We start from the raw sequence: 22,266 nt of genomic DNA, 5'->3' as shown, positions 1-22,266 counted from the left end.
ACACACCCTTTTGCTTAGGAATGTGAAGTTTATTAAGTTGTCAGTTAGCTTGGTGTCCAATATTAGGCAGCAGTCGAAAAGTAAGAAAATGGAAGCAGTAATTGTAGTGGGGATAGCTGTGTTTACTAGATGAGGTAGTACCACTTTTGTCAGTGTGGGGCTAAGAGAAGCGAGCGCGCAGAAGCGCCCCTGTCGGCCAGCGGGAGAACTACTGTGCAGTTTACAGCGCCAAGATGGCGGAAGGTAGATAGGCAAGGAAGGATTAGACAGAAGGAGCGAAAAACAAACAGTTAGCGTCTGGGGACTGTGTGTTTCATATGTCTGCGTGTGTATTTCTGTATTTGTGTGCAGCAGGCGACTTGTGCAGTGTTGGGAGATACTGATAGATAAGAAGTGATATGAGTACCCGTAGGTGCTTGCGTCAGGCGTCAGGTATAAATAGTAGCTCCAGGTGCAAGGTTGTTTACCTTTGCGCAGTGGCAATATCGTAACCTATAAAGTGTAACTGAGGTGCGATTATTGCTAGTTGAAAACTTTTACCAATACCCCGCCATAGAGATGTGAAATACCACCTCTGTGGCAATTTTTAGTAACTCCTAAGGGAGTGTGAGTCTAATGTAAACAATGTTTGAAGGTGTGTTTGTCTGTAAACACGCTCTGCAGTTGTGTAAGAGTTTGGCTGATGGTTGTGAGGGACCATGCACACCAGATAGGCTGTGTTCCCTTAGGGATTGTATACAGTGTTTGGAAGCTAGTGAAAAACATTCTCGAATTGGGTAAGCTGTTGTGCAAGTGCTAGTGTGAATCCCTACACCGTTTGTGGACCACTGAAGTGCTGTTCTGTCTAGAGGGATGCAAGTGGTACTCAAGTGCGATGTTTACTGATGTATGTTGTGTTTGGCTATTTTCTGCCAGAAATTATTGAAGGAGACTAGGGCAGTACACTGAGTGTTGATGAACGTGTGGGAGGTTAACTCGTTCATATAGCAGTGCCCGCATTGTACTTTTGTTGTTTTGTGTTGTGTTGTGTTGGTCATTAGATACATGTTTGATCTTTTATGAATATGGCTGTGTGTACAGGTCGATAATTAGCACTGATGACTGTGGAATTGCTGTTGATAGCAGTAGGAAATGAATTTGTTTACACGTTTAAGGTGACTGATGTGTATGCACAGTCACATAGATGACAGAGTCTTGCCTGATGTGTGCTACACCTCACAGGTGTAACTGTAATGTCGTGCAAGAGTTTGGCTCACTTTGAGAATACATACATTTCCTGTAGTGTGCAGAGCAGATGGATTGACAGAAGAGTTAGTGCTAGTAGGTGGTTGGATAGCAGCAAATGCAGTCTGTGGTGTTGAGTGTGGTATTGTGATTGCATATGTAGCATACTTGTTTCAGCTACAGGCTACAGGTAGGGCATGTTTCTCATGCAGTGCAGAATTTGGTCTACTCAAGGCATGGTGTTTTCATTTCCATCAGTGCAATTCGTGTGTCTGTCGTAGTATGCCTTGGACTGTGGATTTGCTGTTCATGTGTGACAGAGGCTTCAGTGTAATAGTTGGTGCTTAATTATGGTCTCTTTTGCCATGGGAATGTATGTTACACCATGTGGCATACTGAAAAGAAAGGTCTCACGTTGTCTTGTGGGGTAGGATTAGTATCCATGATACTTAATATAAACCAATATAAGCATTAAAAAATGCAGGGGTATAAAAGGCATTGGTGAGAATTCTAGCAGAAGCCATACATTTTTTATGATCAAGGGCAGTTGGCTTCTGATGGCACCTTTTTTTTCTGCATCTCACCGTTTGTGGGTGTGACTGTTCTCTGTATGCAAGGTGGGCAAAATTAGCTGCCCACTATATTACAAGGTGGGTGCCATAGAAAGATGTCTCGTATTGTTTGTATCTGTTATAGGTGGCTGGCACTGTAGATTCCTTTGTAGCACACAATCACATATTTTCATTTTTGTCATGCAATATGCAAGATTGGGTCAATGAGACAAGAGTCAGGGTAGGGAGCTGGATAGTTTTTTATGATTTTTTTTGGAAAGAACATAATCAATGGTAGATGAGCCCAAGACTTAATTTTTCTGCGGGTGTATTTGGCACCATATGGAAGAAGCTTGTATGTTTAATGCTACATTATATGTTCCCATAATTATGAAGCATTGCACTGACTAGCGAGACGACACATTTCAATGACTTAAGCGAATTTGTAAATGGCATTTCATTGTGGTTGCAAGGTGTCTAATCCCTAAGACCAAGTTTTCATCTGTGAACAGTCATCAGTCTTTCGGCAAGAAACGGGAAAAATTAAGTATAAGAGCGAAATACACGACACACCCTTTTGCTTAGGAATGTGAAGTTTATTAAGTTGTCAGTTAGCTTGGTGTCCAATATTAGCCAGCAGTCGAAAAGTAAGAAAATGGAAGCAGTAATTGTATTGGGGATAGCTGTGTTTACTAGATGAGGTAGTACCACTTTTGTCAGTGTGGGGCTAAGAGAAGCGAGCGCGCAGAAGCGCCCCTGTCGGCCAGCGGGAGAACTACTGTGCAGTTTACAGCGCCAAGATGGCGGAAGGTAGATAGGCAAGGAAGGATTAGACAGAAGGAGCGAAAAACAAACAGTTAGCGTCTGGGGACTGTGTGTTTCATATGTCTGCGTGTGTATTTCTGTATTTGTGTGCAGCAGGCGACTTGTGCAGTGTTGGGAGATACTGATAGATAAGAAGTGATATGAGTACCCGTAGGTGCTTGCGTCAGGCGTCAGGTATAAATAGTAGCTCCAGGTGCAAGGTTGTTTACCTTTGCGCAGTGGCAATATCGTAACCTATGAAGTGTAACTGAGGTGCGATTATTGCTAGTTGAAAACTTTTACCAATACCCCGCCATAGAGATGTGAAATACCACCTCTGTGGCAATTTTTAGTAACTCCTAAGGGAGTGTGAGTCTAATGTAAACAATGTTTGAAGGTGTGTTTGTCTGTAAACACGCTCTGCAGTTCTGTAAGAGTTTGGCTGATGGTTGTGAGGGGCCATGCACACCAGATAGGCTGTGTTCCCTGAGGGATTGTATACAGTGTTTGGAAGCTAGTGAAAAACATTCTCGAATTGGGTAAGCTGTTGTGCAAGTGCTAGTGTGAATCCCTACACCGTTTGTGGACCACTGATGTGCTGTTCTGTCTAGAGGGATGCAAGTGGTACTCAAGTGCGATGTTTACTGATGTATGTTGTGTTTGGCTATTTTCTGCCAGAAATTATTGAAGGAGACTAGGGCAGTACACTGAGTGTTGATGAACGTGTGGGAGGTTAACTCGTTCATATAGCAGTGCCCGCATTGTACTTTTGTTGTTTTGTGTTGTGTTGTGTTGGTCATTAGATACATGTTTGATCTTTTATGAATATGGCTGTGTGTACAGGTCGATAATTAGCACTGATGACTGTGGAATTGCTGTTCATAGCAGTAGGAAATGAATTTGTTTACACGTTTAAGGTGACTGATGTGTATGCACAGTCACATAGATGACAGAGTCTTGCCTGATGTGTGCTACACCTCACAGGTGTAACTGTAATGTCGTGCAAGAGTTTGGCTCACTTTGAGAATACATACATTTCCTGTAGTGTGCAGAGCAGATGGATTGACAGAAGAGTTAGTGCTAGTAGGTGGTTGGATAGCAGCAAATGCAGTCTGTGGTGTTGAGTGTGGTATTGTGATTGCATATGTAGCATACTTGTTTCAGCTACAGGCTACAGGTAGGGCATGTTTCTCATGCAGTGCAGAATTTGGTCTACTCAAGGCATGGTGTTTTCATTTCCATCAGTGCAATTCGTGTGTCTGTCATAGTATGCCTTGGACTGTGGATTTGCTGTTCATGTGTGACAGAGGCTTCAGTGTAATAGTTGGTGCTTAATTATGGTCTCTTTTGCCATGGGAATGTATGTTACACCATGTGGCATACTGAAAAGAAAGGTCTCACGTTGTCTTGTGGGGTAGGATTAGTATCCATGATACTTAATATAAACCAATATAAGCATTAAAAAATGCAGGGGTATAAAAGGCATTGGTGAGAATTCTAGCAGAAGCCATACATTTTTTATGATCAAGGGCAGTTGGCTTCTGATGGCACCTTTTTTTTCTGCATCTCACCGTTTGTGGGTGTGACTGTTCCCTGTATGCAAGGTGGGCAAAATTAGCTGCCCACTATATTACAAGGTGGGTGCCATAGAAAGATGTCTCGTATTGTTTGTATCTGTTATAGGTGGCTGGCACTGTAGATTCCTTTGTAGCACACAATCACATATTTTCATTTTTGTCATGCAATATGCAAGATTGGGTCAATGAGACAAGAGTCAGGGTAGGGAGCTGGATAGTTTTTTATGATTTTTTTTGGAAAGAACATAATCAATGGTAGATGAGCCCAAGACTTAATTTTTCTGCGGGTGTATTTGGCACCATATGGAAGAAGCTTGTATGTTTAATGCTACATTATATGTTCCCATAATTATGAAGCATTGCACTGACTGATGCAGAGGGTGCTTAACTAGCGAGACGACACATTTCAATGACTTAAGCGAATTTGTAAATGGCATTTCATTGTGGTTGCAAGGTGTCTAATCCCTAAGACCAAGTTTTCATCTGTGAACAGTCATCAGTCTTTCGGCAAGAAACGGGAAAAATTACGTATAAGAGCGAAATACACGACACACCCTTTTGCTTAGGAATGTGAAGTTTATTAAGTTGTCAGTTAGCTTGGTGTCCAATATTAGGCAGCAGTCGAAAAGTAAGAAAATGGAAGCAGTAATTGTATTGGGGATAGCTGTGTTTACTAGATGAGGTAGTACCACTTTTGTCAGTGTGGGGCTAAGAGAAGCGAGCGCGCAGAAGCGCCCCTGTCGGCCAGCGGGAGAACTACTGTGTAGTTTACAGCGCCAAGATGGCGGAAGGTAGATAGGCAAGGAAGGATTAGACAGAAGGAGCGAAAAACAAACAGTTAGCGTCTGGGGACTGTGTATTTCATATGTCTGCGTGTGTATTTCTGTATTTGTGTGCAGCAGGCGACTTGTGCAGTGTTGGGAGATACTGATAGATAAGAAGTGATATGAGTACCCGTAGGTGCTTGCGTCAGGCGTCAGGTATAAATAGTAGCTCCAGGTGCAAGGTTGTTTACCTTTGCGCAGTGGCAATATCGTAACCTATGAAGTGTAACTGAGGTGCGATTATTGCTAGTTGAAAACTTTTACCAATACCCCGCCATAGAGATGTGAAATACCACCTCTGTGGCAATTTTTAGTAACTCCTAAGGGAGTGTGAGTCTAATGTAAACAATGTTTGAAGGTGTGTTTGTCTGTAAACACGCTCTGCAGTTCTGTAAGAGTTTGGCTGATGGTTGTGAGGGACCATGCACACCAGATAGGCTGTGTTCCCTTAGGGATTGTATACAGTGTTTGGAAGCTAGTGAAAAACATTCTCGAATTGGGTAAGCTGTTGTGCAAGTGCTAGTGTGAATCCCTACACCGTTTGTGGACCACTGAAGTGCTGTTCTGTCTAGAGGGATGCAAGTGGTACTCAAGTGCGATGTTTACTGATGTATGTTGTGTTTGGCTATTTTCTGCCAGAAATTATTGAAGGAGACTAGGGCAGTACACTGAGTGTTGATGAACGTGTGGGAGGTTAACTCGTTCATATAGCAGTGCCCGCATTGTACTTTTGTTGTTTTGTGTTGTGTTGTGTTGGTCATTAGATACATGTTTGATCTTTTATGAATATGGCTGTGTGTACAGGTCGATAATTAGCACTGATGACTGTGGAATTGCTGTTGATAGCAGTAGGAAATGAATTTGTTTACACGTTTAAGGTGACTGATGTGTATGCACAGTCACATAGATGACAGAGTCTTGCCTGATGTGTGCTACACCTCACAGGTGTAACTGTAATGTCGTGCAAGAGTTTGGCTCACTTTGAGAATACATACATTTCCTGTAGTGTGCAGAGCAGATGGATTGACAGAAGAGTTAGTGCTAGTAGGTGGTTGGATAGCAGCAAATGCAGTCTGTGGTGTTGAGTGTGGTATTGTGATTGCATATGTAGCATACTTGTTTCAGCTACAGGCTACAGGTAGGGCATGTTTCTCATGCAGTGCAGAATTTGGTCTACTCAAGGCATGGTGTTTTCATTTCCATCAGTGCAATTCGTGTGTCTGTCGTAGTATGCCTTGGACTGTGGATTTGCTGTTCATGTGTGACAGAGGCTTCAGTGTAATAGTTGGTGCTTAATTATGGTCTCTTTTGCCATGGGAATGTATGTTACACCATGTGGCATACTGAAAAGAAAGGTCTCACGTTGTCTTGTGGGGTAGGATTAGTATCCATGATACTTAATATAAACCAATATAAGCATTAAAAAATGCAGGGGTATAAAAGGCATTGGTGAGAATTCTAGCAGAAGCCATACATTTTTTATGATCAAGGGCAGTTGGCTTCTGATGGCACCTTTTTTTTCTGCATCTCACCGTTTGTGGGTGTGACTGTTCTCTGTATGCAAGGTGGGCAAAATTAGCTGCCCACTATATTACAAGGTGGGTGCCATAGAAAGATGTCTCGTATTGTTTGTATCTGTTATAGGTTGCTGGCACTGTAGATTCCTTTGTAGCACACAATCACATATTTTCATTTTTGTCATGCAATATGCAAGATTGGGTCAATGAGACAAGAGTCAGGGTAGGGAGCTGGATAGTTTTTTATGATTTTTTTTGGAAAGAACATAATCAATGGTAGATGAGCCCAAGACTTAATTTTTCTGCGGGTGTATTTGGCACCATATGGAAGAAGCTTGTATGTTTAATGCTACATTATATGTTCCCATAATTATGAAGCATTGCACTGACTGATGCAGAGGGTGCTTAACTAGCGAGACGACACATTTCAATGACTTAAGCGAATTTGTAAATGGCATTTCATTGTGGTTGCAAGGTGTCTAATCCCTAAGACCAAGTTTTCATCTGTGAACAGTCATCAGTCTTTCGGCAAGAAACGGGAAAAATTACGTATAAGAGCGAAATACACGACACACCCTTTTGCTTAGGAATGTGAAGTTTATTAAGTTGTCAGTTAGCTTGGTGTCCAATATTAGGCAGCAGTCGAAAAGTAAGAAAATGGAAGCAGTAATTGTAGTGGGGATAGCTGTGTTTACTAGATGAGGTAGTACCACTTTTGTCAGTGTGGGGCTAAGAGAAGCGAGCGCGCAGAAGCGCCCCTGTCGGCCAGCGGGAGAACTACTGTGCAGTTTACAGCGCCAAGATGGCGGAAGGTAGATAGGCAAGGAAGGATTAGACAGAAGGAGCGAAAAACAAACAGTTAGCGTCTGGGGACTGTGTGTTTCATATGTCTGCGTGTGTATTTCTGTATTTGTGTGCAGCAGGCGACTTGTGCAGTGTTGGGAGATACTGATAGATAAGAAGTGATATGAGTACCCGTAGGTGCTTGCGTCAGGCGTCAGGTATAAATAGTAGCTCCAGGTGCAAGGTTGTTTACCTTTGCGCAGTGGCAATATCGTAACCTATGAAGTGTAACTGAGGTGCGATTATTGCTAGTTGAAAACTTTTACCAATACCCCGCCATAGAGATGTGAAATACCACCTCTGTGGCAATTTTTAGTAACTCCTAAGGGAGTGTGAGTCTAATGTAAACAATGTTTGAAGGTGTGTTTGTCTGTAAACACGCTCTGCAGTTCTGTAAGAGTTTGGCTGATGGTTGTGAGGGACCATGCACACCAGATAGGCTGTGTTCCCTTAGGGATTGTATACAGTGTTTGGAAGCTAGTGAAAAACATTCTCGAATTGGGTAAGCTGTTGTGCAAGTGCTAGTGTGAATCCCTACACCGTTTGTGGACCACTGAAGTGCTGTTCTGTCTAGAGGGATGCAAGTGGTACTCAAGTGCGATGTTTACTGATGTATGTTGTGTTTGGCTATTTTCTGCCAGAAATTATTGAAGGAGACTAGGGCAGTACACTGAGTGTTGATGAACGTGTGGGAGGTTAACTCGTTCATATAGCAGTGCCCGCATTGTACTTTTGTTGTTTTGTGTTGTGTTGTGTTGGTCATTAGATACATGTTTGATCTTTTATGAATATGGCTGTGTGTACAGGTCGATAATTAGCACTGATGACTGTGGAATTGCTGTTGATAGCAGTAGGAAATGAATTTGTTTACACGTTTAAGGTGACTGATGTGTATGCACAGTCACATAGATGACAGAGTCTTGCCTGATGTGTGCTACACCTCACAGGTGTAACTGTAATGTCGTGCAAGAGTTTGGCTCACTTTGAGAATACATACATTTCCTGTAGTGTGCAGAGCAGATGGATTGACAGAAGAGTTAGTGCTAGTAGGTGGTTGGATAGCAGCAAATGCAGTCTGTGGTGTTGAGTGTGGTATTGTGATTGCATATGTAGCATACTTGTTCCAGCTACAGGCTACAGGTAGGGCATGTTTCTCATGCAGTGCAGAATTTGGTCTACTCAAGGCATGGTGTTTTCATTTCCATCAGTGCAATTCGTGTGTCTGTCGTAGTATGCCTTGGACTGTGGATTTGCTGTTCATGTGTGACAGAGGCTTCAGTGTAATAGTTGGTGCTTAATTATGGTCTCTTTTGCCATGGGAATGTATGTTACACCATGTGGCATACTGAAAAGAAAGGTCTCACGTTGTCTTGTGGGGTAGGATTAGTATCCATGATACTTAATATAAACCAATATAAGCATTAAAAAATGCAGGGGTATAAAAGGCATTGGTGAGAATTCTAGCAGAAGCCATACATTTTTTATGATCAAGGGCAGTTGGCTTCTGATGGCACCTTTTTTTTCTGCATCTCACCGTTTGTGGGTGTGACTGTTCTCTGTATGCAAGGTGGGCAAAATTAGCTGCCCACTATATTACAAGGTGGGTGCCATAGAAAGATGTCTCGTATTGTTTGTATCTGTTATAGGTGGCTGGCACTGTAGATTCCTTTGTAGCACACAATCACATATTTTCATTTTTGTCATGCAATATGCAAGATTGGGTCAATGAGACAAGAGTCAGGGTAGGGAGCTGGATAGTTTTTTATGATTTTTTTTGGAAAGAACATAATCAATGGTAGATGAGCCCAAGACTTAATTTTTCTGCGGGTGTATTTGGCACCATATGGAAGAAGCTTGTATGTTTAATGCTACATTATATGTTCCCATAATTATGAAGCATTGCACTGACTGATGCAGAGGGTGCTTAACTAGCGAGACGACACATTTCAATGACTTAAGCGAATTTGTAAATGGCATTTCATTGTGGTTGCAAGGTGTCTAATCCCTAAGACCAAGTTTTCATCTGTGAACAGTCATCAGTCTTTCGGCAAGAAACGGGAAAAATTACGTATAAGAGCGAAATACACGACACACCCTTTTGCTTAGGAATGTGAAGTTTATTAAGTTGTCAGTTAGCTTGGTGTCCAATATTAGGCAGCAGTCGAAAAGTAAGAAAATGGAAGCAGTAATTGTAGTGGGGATAGCTGTGTTTACTAGATGAGGTAGTACCACTTTTGTCAGTGTGGGGCTAAGAGAAGCGAGCGCGCAGAAGCGCCCCTGTCGGCCAGCGGGAGAACTACTGTGCAGTTTACAGCGCCAAGATGGCGGAAGGTAGATAGGCAAGGAAGGATTAGACAGAAGGAGCGAAAAACAAACAGTTAGCGTCTGGGGACTGTGTGTTTCATATGTCTGCGTGTGTATTTCTGTATTTGTGTGCAGCAGGCGACTTGTGCAGTGTTGGGAGATACTGATAGATAAGAAGTGATATGAGTACCCGTAGGTGCTTGCGTCAGGCGTCAGGTATAAATAGTAGCTCCAGGTGCAAGGTTGTTTACCTTTGCGCAGTGGCAATATCGTAACCTATGAAGTGTAACTGAGGTGCGATTATTGCTAGTTGAAAACTTTTACCAATACCCCGCCATAGAGATGTGAAATACCACCTCTGTGGCAATTTTTAGTAACTCCTAAGGGAGTGTGAGTCTAATGTAAACAATGTTTGAAGGTGTGTTTGTCTGTAAACACGCTCTGCAGTTCTGTAAGAGTTTGGCTGATGGTTGTGAGGGACCATGCACACCAGATAGGCTGTGTTCCCTTAGGGATTGTATACAGTGTTTGGAAGCTAGTGAAAAACATTCTCGAATTGGGTAAGCTGTTGTGCAAGTGCTAGTGTGAATCCCTACACCGTTTGTGGACCACTGAAGTGCTGTTCTGTCTAGAGGGATGCAAGTGGTACTCAAGTGCGATGTTTACTGATGTATGTTGTGTTTGGCTATTTTCTGCCAGAAATTATTGAAGGAGACTAGGGCAGTACACTGAGTGTTGATGAACGTGTGGGAGGTTAACTCGTTCATATAGCAGTGCCCGCATTGTACTTTTGTTGTTTTGTGTTGTGTTGTGTTGGTCATTAGATACATGTTTGATCTTTTATGAATATGGCTGTGTGTACAGGTCGATAATTAGCACTGATGACTGTGGAATTGCTGTTGATAGCAGTAGGAAATGAATTTGTTTACACGTTTAAGGTGACTGATGTGTATGCACAGTCACATAGATGACAGAGTCTTGCCTGATGTGTGCTACACCTCACAGGTGTAACTGTAATGTCGTGCAAGAGTTTGGCTCACTTTGAGAATACATACATTTCCTGTAGTGTGCAGAGCAGATGGATTGACAGAAGAGTTAGTGCTAGTAGGTGGTTGGATAGCAGCAAATGCAGTCTGTGGTGTTGAGTGTGGTATTGTGATTGCATATGTAGCATACTTGTTCCAGCTACAGGCTACAGGTAGGGCATGTTTCTCATGCAGTGCAGAATTTGGTCTACTCAAGGCATGGTGTTTTCATTTCCATCAGTGCAATTCGTGTGTCTGTCGTAGTATGCCTTGGACTGTGGATTTGCTGTTCATGTGTGACAGAGGCTTCAGTGTAATAGTTGGTGCTTAATTATGGTCTCTTTTGCCATGGGAATGTATGTTACACCATGTGGCATACTGAAAAGAAAGGTCTCACGTTGTCTTGTGGGGTAGGATTAGTATCCATGATACTTAATATAAACCAATATAAGCATTAAAAAATGCAGGGGTATAAAAGGCATTGGTGAGAATTCTAGCAGAAGCCATACATTTTTTATGATCAAGGGCAGTTGGCTTCTGATGGCACCTTTTTTTTCTGCATCTCACCGTTTGTGGGTGTGACTGTTCTCTGTATGCAAGGTGGGCAAAATTAGCTGCCCACTATATTACAAGGTGGGTGCCATAGAAAGATGTCTCGTATTGTTTGTATCTGTTATAGGTGGCTGGCACTGTAGATTCCTTTGTAGCACACAATCACATATTTTCATTTTTGTCATGCAATATGCAAGATTGGGTCAATGAGACAAGAGTCAGGGTAGGGAGCTGGATAGTTTTTTATGATTTTTTTTTGGAAAGAACATAATCATTGGTAGATGAGCCCAAGACTTAATTTTTCTGCGGGTGTATTTGGCACTGTTGTGTCTAGACCATACAGCCTAGACACAATGCTGTAGCAGATAGGGCACGCAAGGCTAACGCAGACGGGCGTGAAGTCTGGAACATGAGAACTTATAAATGAATAAGAAGAAAAGTATGTAGATGCTTGTTACTTAACTTTTAATTAGTCCTTGGAATACATCTCTCTTGAATATTAGTAAGCTATAGGCACTGATACAAATGGCGCCTTGCTAGGTGGTCGCCGTTAACTTAGCAGAGGGCTATTCTACTGTCTATCTCTCAGCAAATGAGAGCAAGGCTTAGCACGTCCAATCGCTAGCTATGTTGTCCGTACAACTGGGGACGAGGTCTCCTCAGTCTCTCGAGACCTGCCTTGTGGTGGCGCTAGGTTTGCGATCCCACAGTGGCGACACGCGGGTCCGACATGTACTACAGGACCGCGGCCGATTTAAGTTACCACCTAGCAAGTGTGGTGTCTAGCGGTGACACCACATTCCTCCCCCGCAAATCGGCGAACGGTCGTGAGATAAGGCTTCCGCCCGCCGTGGGGAGGACCGCATGTCGACGTATGCGATGAGGTGGGGAGCCTAACAACAGGCGAGGCTGTGCCACCCGCACCCGGCCATTCGGTCCGAGGGGAGCTAGGAAACGCCTGAAAACCTAGTCCAGGGTGCACGTCAACATGCGGTGTATGCGCACGTAATGAGACAGGAGGGGCCGAAGGGTCGACCTCCATTGCGTCGGGGAATCCGACGCGCGATGACGACATCTGGTCCGGAGCGGGCAAGAGGTCCATGGCGGAGGACGGCTGGTCACGGGAAGCGAGCGGCGGCGCGTGACCCTGGGAGGCGCCGGGCGGTTGCAGCGAAGCGTCCACTGCGGGCGGCGCCGGCGGCGGCTGCGGCGGCGGCGCGACGCCATGAGGCAAAAGGGAAGGCAGCGTCGCTAACACCTGGGGATGAGACGAGCCAGTAGATGGGTCCCCAAGGCGCTGACCGGACGGCTCCGTCGCTGAAAGCAGACGGGGAGCGGCAGAACCCAGGCGACGACAGAGGCGCAGCTGATTGAGATGCCGACGCACCTCACCAGAGGCCCCCAAAACCAAATACATCGCGCGGCCGAGGCAGCGAAGAATGCGCCCTGCGAGCCAACGCCGTGAACCGCGATAGGTGCGATAATAGACAACGTCGCCAGGAGCAAAAGCAGGAGTCCGCCGCTGCACAGGAACCTGATGTGGCGGATGCAGCAAAGACATCAAGGTGCGATGAGAACGACCATGGAGCAATTCAGCCGGCGAGCGACCATCGCGGGGCTGAGAGCGATACGAAGACAAAAAGAGCAACAATGCGTCCTCCCGAGAATGCGACTCTTTCAACTTCAACATCTGTGACTTGAAAGTCCGGACCAATCGTTCCGCGGCACCGTTTGACTGAGGAGAAAACGGCGCGGATGTCAGATGTTGAATACCATTGGCCTTGCAAAAAGACTGAAATTCTGCGGACATGAATTGTGGGCCATTGTCGGAAACAATAGTCTGCGGAAGACCTTCAATGCAAAAGATAGCAGACAAGGCTTGGATTGTGGCAGAAGACGTCGTGGAAGACATCCGGACAACAAAAGGAAAATTACTGAAAGCATCGACCACAACCAACCATCGAGCATTCCAGAATGGACCAGCAAAATCGATGTGCAAACGTTGCCAAGGGGAAGTGGCTTTCGGCCATGCAAAGAATTTCCGCGGTGGTGCGGATTGTTGTTCGGCACACGCCACGCAAGAGGAGCACATATTCGTAATCGCAGTATCGATTCCGAACCAAGTACAGTGCTGACGAGCAAGTTGTTTCGTACGCACTATACCCCAATGTCCTTGGTGGAGAAGCTTTAAGACAGAGGACTGTAACGAACGTGGGACCACGACTCTGGACTGATCATTATCAGAACGCAACAACAAAACACCACGTCATACAAAAAGTCTCTCCTTGTGGGCAAAAAAACGGCGAACCAAAGGATCCTCGATCCGTGACTTTGACAAGGGCCATTGCGTAGCAACAAAACGCAAAACAGTAGCAAGGACAGGGTCAGCAGCTGTGGCTGTAGCTACACGACGAAAATCAATCGGAAACGATTCGACCACGTCATCGGTTTCCGAATCAATGAACATGCAAGCAAGTTCGGAAGAATCGAATGCTTTATCCTCAGCAACAGGCAAACGGGACAACGCATCAGCGTTTCCGTGCTTAGCAGTGGACCGATACAAGATATCGTAGCGGTACTGCGAGAGAAAAAGTGACCAGCGAATGAATTTCTGCGCTGTACGTGGAGGTACAGGCATGGTCGGATGAAAAAGCGATGTCAACGGTTTGTGGTCCGTGATGATTGTAAAGTAACGACCATACAAGAAATCGTGAAACTTTGTAACACCAAACACGAGAGCTAAAGCTTCTTTCTCTATCTGTGAATAATTTCTTTGCGCAGAGGAGAGCAATTTTGACGCAAAGGCAATAGGGCGATCATGCGAGCCATCCTTGTGCGCAAGCACAGCACCGATCCCGAAATCCGATGCATCTACCATCAACAAAAGGGGTTTCTGGGGATCGAATGGCGTACGGCACGTATTTGAAAGTAACGCCGATTTCAACTGGCGAAAGGCGCGTTCGCATTCCGTCGTCCAGACGAACGGAACACCTTTACGGCGTAAGCGATGAAGCGGAGCTGAAATGGAAGAAGCATTGCGCAGAAACTTTGCATAATAATTAATTTTACCCAGCACACTCTGTAGTTGTTTAACATCCCGTGGCGAAGGCAACTCCTGTATGGCACGGAGGTGCTCTGGACTCGGATGTATACCTTGGGCATTTATGACATGCCCCAGGTAGGGTAAGTCCCGAGCAAAAAACACACATTTGTCCTTCCTCAAGCGAAGACCATTCTGACGCAAGACCTGAAATAATGTTCGGAGATTTTGCAAATGTTCGGCTTCTGTCTTTCCTGAGATCACAATATCATCCAGATAGTTCGCAGCAGGAGGGACCGACGCACAAACAGTTTGTAAATATTGCTGAAACAAAGCAGGGGCGGATGCACACCCGAATGGCAGTCTTTTGAAGCGATACAAGCCAAGATGCGTGTTTACCACCAAGACGCGCTGGGATTCTGCGTCCACAGGTATTTGCAAGTACGCATCTGCGAGGTCCAATTTTGAAAAATATTTTCCCGAGCACAGTTTGTCAAAAAGATCTTCCGGGCGGGGCAAAGGAAAAGTGGCAGTCACAAGTTGTGGATTCACTGTTGCCTTGAAGTCCACACAAAGTCTCAGTTTACCGGAAGGTTTTGGCAAAATTACTAAGGGTGAGGCCCAGAGAGAAGCCTGCACACGTTCAATTACACCTTGAGATTCTAAATCGGCTAATGTTCTGGCGACCTCATCACGCAATGCGTGGGGAACATTGCGCGCTCTGAAAAATTTCGGTTGCGCGTTTTCTTGCAGTTCCAAATGCGCTTCATAGTTCTTAGCGCAACCAAGGCCCGGTGCAAAAATGTCTGCAAATTCTGCACAAAGACTAGAAACACTGGCGGAAGGCACAGTCTGATTCACTGATAGGACCTGATTTACGATAGACATATTAAACAATTGAAATAAATCTAAACCAAACAAGTTCACTGCAGAAGTAGAACGAAGAACGTAAAATGAAACAAGTTTCGTTTGTCCCTTGTATGTTGCAAGAAGGCTGCACTGTCCTAACACAGGGATATGCTATCCTGAGTAACTATGTAACTTAACATTTGCGGCACGCAATGGCGGTTTGCCCAGTTGTTTGTACGCGTCGTGATTGAGCAATGAAACTGCAGCTCCGGTATCGAGCTGGAATGGTATCACTGTGCCTTCAAAGTCTAAGTCCACAAAAAGTTTATTGTCCTGCTGACGACAAGAGCTACTGTCACGTGCAATTTGAACTGATACAGGTACAGAAGCACTGGAGACTTCACGGGATTTTCGGCGACGTCGACGCACACTGTTTGTGGGGCGAACACAGTCACCGTTAGCTAAAGCGTCACTGGACGGGTGGGAATGAACTACATGAATGTCCATGGGCGAAGGTCCACGAGCCTGATTGTCCTGGGTTCGATTCCGGCGCGAAGCAAAGGGCCTGGAATTATTGTGATCGTCTGATCTAAGCCTTTTCTGGCAAACACTTTGAACATGTCCTTTCTTTTGACAGTAAAAGCAAATAGCTTGGCGTGACGGGCAATTTTCACGCGAATGTCTAGCTGCACACCGCGGGCATGATTTCACTACAGTTGCTTGCTTACGTGGCGCACCTGTTTGCAAGGTAGGCCGCCGCTGCTGTGACGGGCGCGAGGGCCGCGTAGCGTCCCGTGCAGCGGGCCCGGCGGGTCGGTTAATGTGACACACTGCTGGTGAAGTTTCAAATGAGTCCTGAGCAAAGTCAAGTGTGTCTTGCCTATCCAATATGTCTATCACTTGTTGGAGGGAGGGATTAACGAGTTTCAAAATCTGTTCCCGTATGCGAACATCAGAAACGTTCTGTGCTATTGCATCACGCACCATAGTGTCTGAATAAGGAAGGCCACAGTCACATTCAAAGGCACACTCCCTAGTAAGTCCTTGCAAAGTTGCAACCCACTCCCTATTAGTCTGACCGGCCGTACGTTTTGTACGAAAGAACGTATACCTTTTTGCAACTACATTAACTGTTTCCTTGAAATAGGCATCTAAAGCAGACAAAATTTCTTCGTAGGACAGAGTTGCTACGTCGCGTCGGGGAAACAATTTCACTATCACACGGTAGGTAGACACACCGACACAAGAAAGCAAAAACGGCTGCCGCTCGTTACCTTGAATTCTGTAGGCTGCTAGATGGAAGGCAAATTGTCGGGACCACTCAGTCCACTCTTGAGCTGCGTCAAAGCTACGAAACGGAGGTGCAACAGCGTTGTGTGGCAGCGGTAGCGAAGAAGCGGCGGCTGCCGCATCATTTTGCAGCGCACGTTGACCCTGGACGAGCTGTCCAAGGGCTTCCAATAACGCCTGCGTCTGCTGATTCTGCAAGCGAAAAAATTCGGACAGTACATCCGGAGAATGTGGCGAAGCCATGACACAAACGAATTAATACAAACTCTTTTTCTCGTCGCCAATAATGTTGTGTCTAGACCATACAGCCTAGACACAATGCTGTAGCCGATAGGGCACGCAAGGCTAACGCAGACGGGCGTGAAGTCTGGAACATGAGAACTTATAAATGAATAAGAAGAAAAGTATGTAGATGCTTGTTACTTAACTTTTAATTAGTCCTTGGAATACATCTCTCTTGAATATTAGTAAGCTATAGGCACTGATACAAATGGCGCCTTGCTAGGTGGTCGCCGTTAACTTAGCAGAGGGCTATTCTACTGTCTATCTCTCGGCAAATGAGAGCAAGGCTTAGCACGTCCAATCGCTAGCTATGTTGTCCGTACAACTGGGGACGAGGTCTCCTCAGTCTCTCGAGACCTGCCTTGTGGTGGCGCTAGGTTTGCGATCCCACAGTGGCGACACGCGGGTCCGACATGTACTACAGGACCGCGGCCGATTTAAGTTACCACCTAGCAAGTGTGGTGTCTAGCGGTGACACCACAGGCACCATATGGAAGAAGCTTGTATGTTTAATGCTACATTATGTGTTCCCATAATTATGAAGCATTGCACTGACTGATGAAGAGGGTGCTTAACTAGCGAGATGACACATTTCAATGACTTAAGCGAATTTGTAAATGGCATTTCATTGTGGTTGCAAGGTGTCTAATCCCTAAGACCAAGTTTTCATCTGTGAACAGTCATCAGTCTTTCGGCAAGAAATGGGAAAAATTACGTATAAGAGCGAAATACACGACACTCCCTATTGCTTAGGAATGTGAAGTTTATTAAGTTGTCAGTTTGCTTGGTGTCCAATATTAGCCAGCAGTCGAAAAGTAAGAAAATGGAAGCAGTAATTGTAGTGGGGATAGCTGTGTTTACTAGATGAGGTAGTACCACTTTTGTCAGTGTGGGGCTAAGAGAAGCGAGCGCGCAGAAGCGCCCCTGTCGGCCAGCGGGAGAACTACTGTGCAGTTTACAGCGCCAAGATGGCGGAAGGTAGATAGGTAAGGAAGGATTAGACAGAAGGAGCGAAAAACAAACAGTTAGCGTCTGGGGACTGTGTGTTTCATATGTCTGCGTGTGTATTTCTGTATTTGTGTGCAGCAGGCGACTTGTGCAGTGTTGGGAGATACTGATAGATAAGAAGTGATATGAGTACCCGTAGGTGCTTGCGTCAGGCGTCAGGTATAAATAGTAGCTCCAGGTGCAAGGTTGTTTACCTTTGCGCAGTGGCAATATCGTAACCTATGAAGTGTAACTGAGGTGCGATTATTGCTAGTTGAAAACTTTTACCAATACCCCGCCATAGAGATGTGAAATACCACCTCTGTGGCAATTTTTAGTAACTCCTAAGGGAGTGTGAGTCTAATGTAAACAATGTTTGAAGGTGTGTTTGTCTGTAAACACGCTCTGCAGTTCTGTAAGAGTTTGGCTGATGGTTGTGAGGGGCCATGCACACCAGATAGGCTGTGTTCCCTGAGGGATTGTATACAGTGTTTGGAAGCTAGTGAAAAACATTCTCGAATTGGGTAAGCTGTTGTGCAAGTGCTAGTGTGAATCCCTACACCGTTTGTGGACCACTGAAGTGCTGTTCTGTCTAGAGGGATGCAAGTGGTACTCAAGTGCGATGTTTACTGATGTATGTTGTGTTTGGCTATTTTCTGCCAGAAATTATTGAAGAAGACTAGGGCAGTACACTGAGTGTTGATGAACGTGTGGGAGGTTAACTCGTTCATATAGCAGTGCCCGCATTGTACTTTTGTTGTTTTGTGTTGTGTTGTGTTGGTCGTTAGATACATGTTTGATCTTTTATGAATATGGCTGTGTGTACAGGTCGATAATTAGCACTGATGACTGTGGAATTGCTGTTGATAGCAGTAGGAAATGAATTTGTTTACACGTTTAAGGTGACTGATGTGTATGCACAGTCACATAGATGACAGAGTCTTGCCTGATGTGTGCTACAACTCACAGGTGTAACTGTAATGTCATGCAAGAGTTTGGCTCACTTTGAGAATACATACATTTCCTGTAGTGTGCAGAGCAGATGGATTGACAGAAGAGTTAGTGCTAGTAGGTGGTTAGATAGCAGCAAATGCAGTCTGTGGTGTTGAGTGTGGTATTGTGATTGCATATGTAGCATACTTGTTTCAGCTACAGGCTACAGGTATGGCATGTTTCTCATGCAGTGCAGAATTTGGTCTACTTAAGGCATGGTGTTTTCATTTCCACCAGTGCAATTCGTGTGTCTGTCGTAGTATGCCTTGGACTGTGGATTTGCTGTTCATGTGTGACAGAGGCTTCAGTGTAATAGTTGGTGCTTAATTATGGTCTCTTTTGCCATGGGAATGTATGTTATACCATGTGGCATACTGAAAAGAAAGGTCTCACGTTGTCTTGTGGGGTAGGATTAGTATCCGTGATACTTAATATAAACCAATGTAAGCATTAAAAAATGCAGGGGTATAAAAGGCATTGGTGAGAATTCTAGCAGAAGCCATACATTTTTTATGATCAAGGGCAGTTGGCTTCTGATGGCACCTTTTTTTTCTGCATCTCACCGTTTGTGGGTGTGACTGTTCTCTGTATGCAAGGTGGGCAAAATTAGCTGCCCACTATATTACAAGGTGGGTGCCATAGAAAGATGTCTCGTATTGTTTGTATCTGTTATAGGTGGTTGGCACTGAAGATTCCTTTTTAGCACACAATCACATATTTTCATTTTTGTCATGCAATATGCAAGATTGGGTCAATGAGACAAGAGTCAGGGTAGGGAGCCGGATAGTTTTTATGATTTTTTTTTTTTTTTTGAAAGAACATAATCAATGGTAGATGAGCCCAAGACTTAATTTTTCTGCGGGTATATTTGGCACCATATGGAAGAAGCTTGTATGTTTAAAGCTACATTATATGTTCCCATAATTATGAAGCATTGCACTGACTGATGAAGAGGGTGCTTAACTAGCGAGATGACACATTTCAATGACTTAAGCGAATTTGTAAATGGCATTTCATTGTGGTTGCAAGGTGTCTAATCCCTAAGACCAAGTTTTCATCTGTGAACAGTCATCAGTCTTTCGGCAAGAAATGGGAAAAATTACGTATAAGAGCGAAATACACGACACTCCCTATTGCTTAGGAATGTGAAGTTTATTAAGTTGTCAGTTTGCTTGGTGTCCAATATTAGCCAGCAGTCGAAAAGTAAGAAAATGGAAGCAGTAATTGTAGTGGGGATAGCTGTGTTTACTAGATGAGGTAGTACCACTTTTGTCAGTGTGGGGCTAAGAGAAGCGAGCGCGCAGAAGCGCCCCTGTCGGCCAGCGGGAGAACTACTGTGCAGTTTACAGCGCCAAGATGGCGGAAGGTATATAGGCAAGGAAGGATTAGACAGAAGGAGCGAAAAACAAGCAGTTAGCGTCTGGGGACTGTGTGTTTCATATGTCTGCGTGTGTATTTCTGTATTTGTGTGCAGCAGGCGACTTGTGCAGTGTTGGGAGATACTGATAGATAAGAAGTGATATGAGTACCCGTAGGTGCTTGCGTCAGGCGTCAGGTATAAATAGTAGCTCCAGGTGCATGGTTGTTTACCTTTGCGCAGTGGCAATATCGTAACCTATGAAGTGTAACTGAGGTGCGATTATTGCTAGTTGAAAACTTTTACCAATACCCTGCCATAGAGATGTGAAATACCACCTCTGTGGCAATTTTTAGTAACTCCTAAGGGAGTAGTGATGGGCTAAACTGCGATTTTCCGATATCAGTGATTTCTGTGAATGCTACTTTTCAGTATCTGCTATTCTTAACTGCGATTTGTCGCAGTTAAGAGTCGCAGTTAAGGAACATAGGTCGTGTATCCCTCCGCCACTGCTATTTCTGCGATTTCTGCTACTTCCTCGATTTCTGCTACTTCTGTGACTTCTGCTACTTCTGCGATTTCTGTGACTTCTGCTATTTCTGCGATTTCTGTGACTCCTGCTACTTCTGCGATTTCTGCGACTTACTACTGTATGAAAAAGTTACATCTGTCAACACGGAAAATTGCATCGCAACAAACCTGTCATTGGCAAGTATGTTTTACGTTTTTTCTTCCGTTGGCTTTAATTTTGTATTAAAGAAACAACTGTGAAAATATTAATAGTGTAATTAATATGTAAGTAGCCGTACAGTACCGTAATAGTTCGTATTTAGAAAATGAATTCTAACATATTGTTATGTTCACAGGTACCTGAACTACATTTCAGTCACTCAGTAAAGTGATAACTGAAAATATCATTGTCAACAGATCTGAAGAAATTGCCACTGCATCTTTAGACCGTTTTCGTCAGACGATAGGTTAGTTTCTAAGCGTTTCGATGGACTTAATTACTTCAGTGAGATCGTTCTTGCAAATGTGATATTCATTATAGCAAATATTAGCAATCTACTCTGTCAATTATACTTCTAGTAATTAATGACAGCAAAAATTGTTTAATAATCCTTGTGTTTTTGCAGACACAGTTCTGACTCTGATTACTGGTTGCTGTACGTATCTATCCACATCAAGGCTGTTGGGAGGGACTCGTGAAGATTCAAGACAGCTCTTAGAGGATTTGCAGTTTAAAAGTGAAACAATTGTGAAATAAGTGTGTTAATGATTAAGCTGTGTTTTATCGAAGTTGTTGTGCGATTTTAAAGGAATAATAAATGTCAAATACAGTGAGTGAATAATAAAAATCTCATTTTCCACATGTTTAAGCCGTCCTATACACATAATTTTCCGCCACTTACTTATTGGTAAACACTTGTTGGAGAGCGACATGCCCCCCCCCCCCGCCCCCTTTCTCCACAATCTTGGTGTGACACTGACCTGTAACATATCCCGAAGTCTACAATATGCATTTTGAGGCTGTTGATATGAAAGTGGGAAGTACAGATCTTCCAGTTAAATCAGGAATAGCTTAAGTACTTTAATTGAAAGTAACACAGGAAAAGCTTACTTATGTAGGTGGTAGTAGTGTCGGCAAAAAGTTCTTGTGTGTGAAGTTGCCATGTAGAACACCAGGTGTTAAACTTTTCTCCCGAGTCTTGAACTGTGTCGTAACAAAAGTGAGGCATTCATATGACTGTTTTCATTTCTCTACACTTATACAGATGTCTGAGTTCTGCTGTGTTAACATTGCAAAGTCCTGTAGGCATGTGGAGTATTAACCAAAACTGTCATATTGGAAGCAGAATCAAACACATTTGTTACGTTACTTGATATTTTCAGGAGAAAACGGCAATGTTGCTTCTTATTAATATAATACATTCAGAGTCACAGCAGTATTTGACCAACCATAACTGATGCTGAATGTGCATGTCATCATATAATATGAAAGGCTTATTTCAATAGTGGTACAAGTCCATTACCTTCACTTTTCTGTCTACAATGCTTCTGAAATTAGTGATCCAAACAAACATAAATAAAGGTTCATCTCTAGCAAGAAGCCATATGCTTGAATATTTCTGGTATCTCAACTGCAGATTTTTCAGCGCTCATGTAACTTTACGACTCTATATCTCAAAATTAACAAAAATGGACTTGTACCACTATTGAAATAAGCCCTTCATATGCACACACAGC

General features: G+C 44.0%; 7 non-coding genes across 7 annotated transcripts; all 7 read left to right on the top strand.

Moving 5' to 3' along the window:
* Window positions 1-465: 465 nt before the first annotated feature.
* LOC126210872 (U4 spliceosomal RNA) lies at window positions 466-605 on the top strand. Its single transcript, XR_007540834.1, has one exon. It is a non-coding gene; the product is annotated as a U4 spliceosomal RNA (small nuclear RNA).
* A 2,202-nt stretch (window positions 606-2,807) lies between these two features.
* LOC126210869 (U4 spliceosomal RNA) lies at window positions 2,808-2,947 on the top strand. The gene has a single exon (XR_007540832.1). It is a non-coding gene; the product is annotated as a U4 spliceosomal RNA (small nuclear RNA).
* Window positions 2,948-5,169: 2,222 nt separating this feature from the next.
* On the top strand, window positions 5,170-5,309 carry LOC126210868 (U4 spliceosomal RNA). Its single transcript, XR_007540831.1, has one exon. It is a non-coding gene; the product is annotated as a U4 spliceosomal RNA (small nuclear RNA).
* A 2,222-nt stretch (window positions 5,310-7,531) lies between these two features.
* LOC126210866 (U4 spliceosomal RNA) lies at window positions 7,532-7,671 on the top strand. The gene has a single exon (XR_007540830.1). It is a non-coding gene; the product is annotated as a U4 spliceosomal RNA (small nuclear RNA).
* A 2,222-nt stretch (window positions 7,672-9,893) lies between these two features.
* On the top strand, window positions 9,894-10,033 carry LOC126210865 (U4 spliceosomal RNA). Its single transcript, XR_007540829.1, has one exon. It is a non-coding gene; the product is annotated as a U4 spliceosomal RNA (small nuclear RNA).
* A 7,849-nt stretch (window positions 10,034-17,882) lies between these two features.
* Window positions 17,883-18,022, top strand: LOC126210864 (U4 spliceosomal RNA). The gene has a single exon (XR_007540828.1). It is a non-coding gene; the product is annotated as a U4 spliceosomal RNA (small nuclear RNA).
* A 2,228-nt stretch (window positions 18,023-20,250) lies between these two features.
* LOC126210871 (U4 spliceosomal RNA) lies at window positions 20,251-20,390 on the top strand. The gene has a single exon (XR_007540833.1). It is a non-coding gene; the product is annotated as a U4 spliceosomal RNA (small nuclear RNA).
* The last annotated feature ends 1,876 nt before the right edge of the window (window positions 20,391-22,266 follow it).

This window comes from Schistocerca nitens, chromosome 10, assembly GCF_023898315.1.
Source record: "Schistocerca nitens isolate TAMUIC-IGC-003100 chromosome 10, iqSchNite1.1, whole genome shotgun sequence".
NCBI lineage: Eukaryota > Metazoa > Arthropoda > Insecta > Orthoptera > Acrididae > Schistocerca > Schistocerca nitens.
This window is presented reverse-complemented; position numbering and strand designations above follow the sequence as displayed.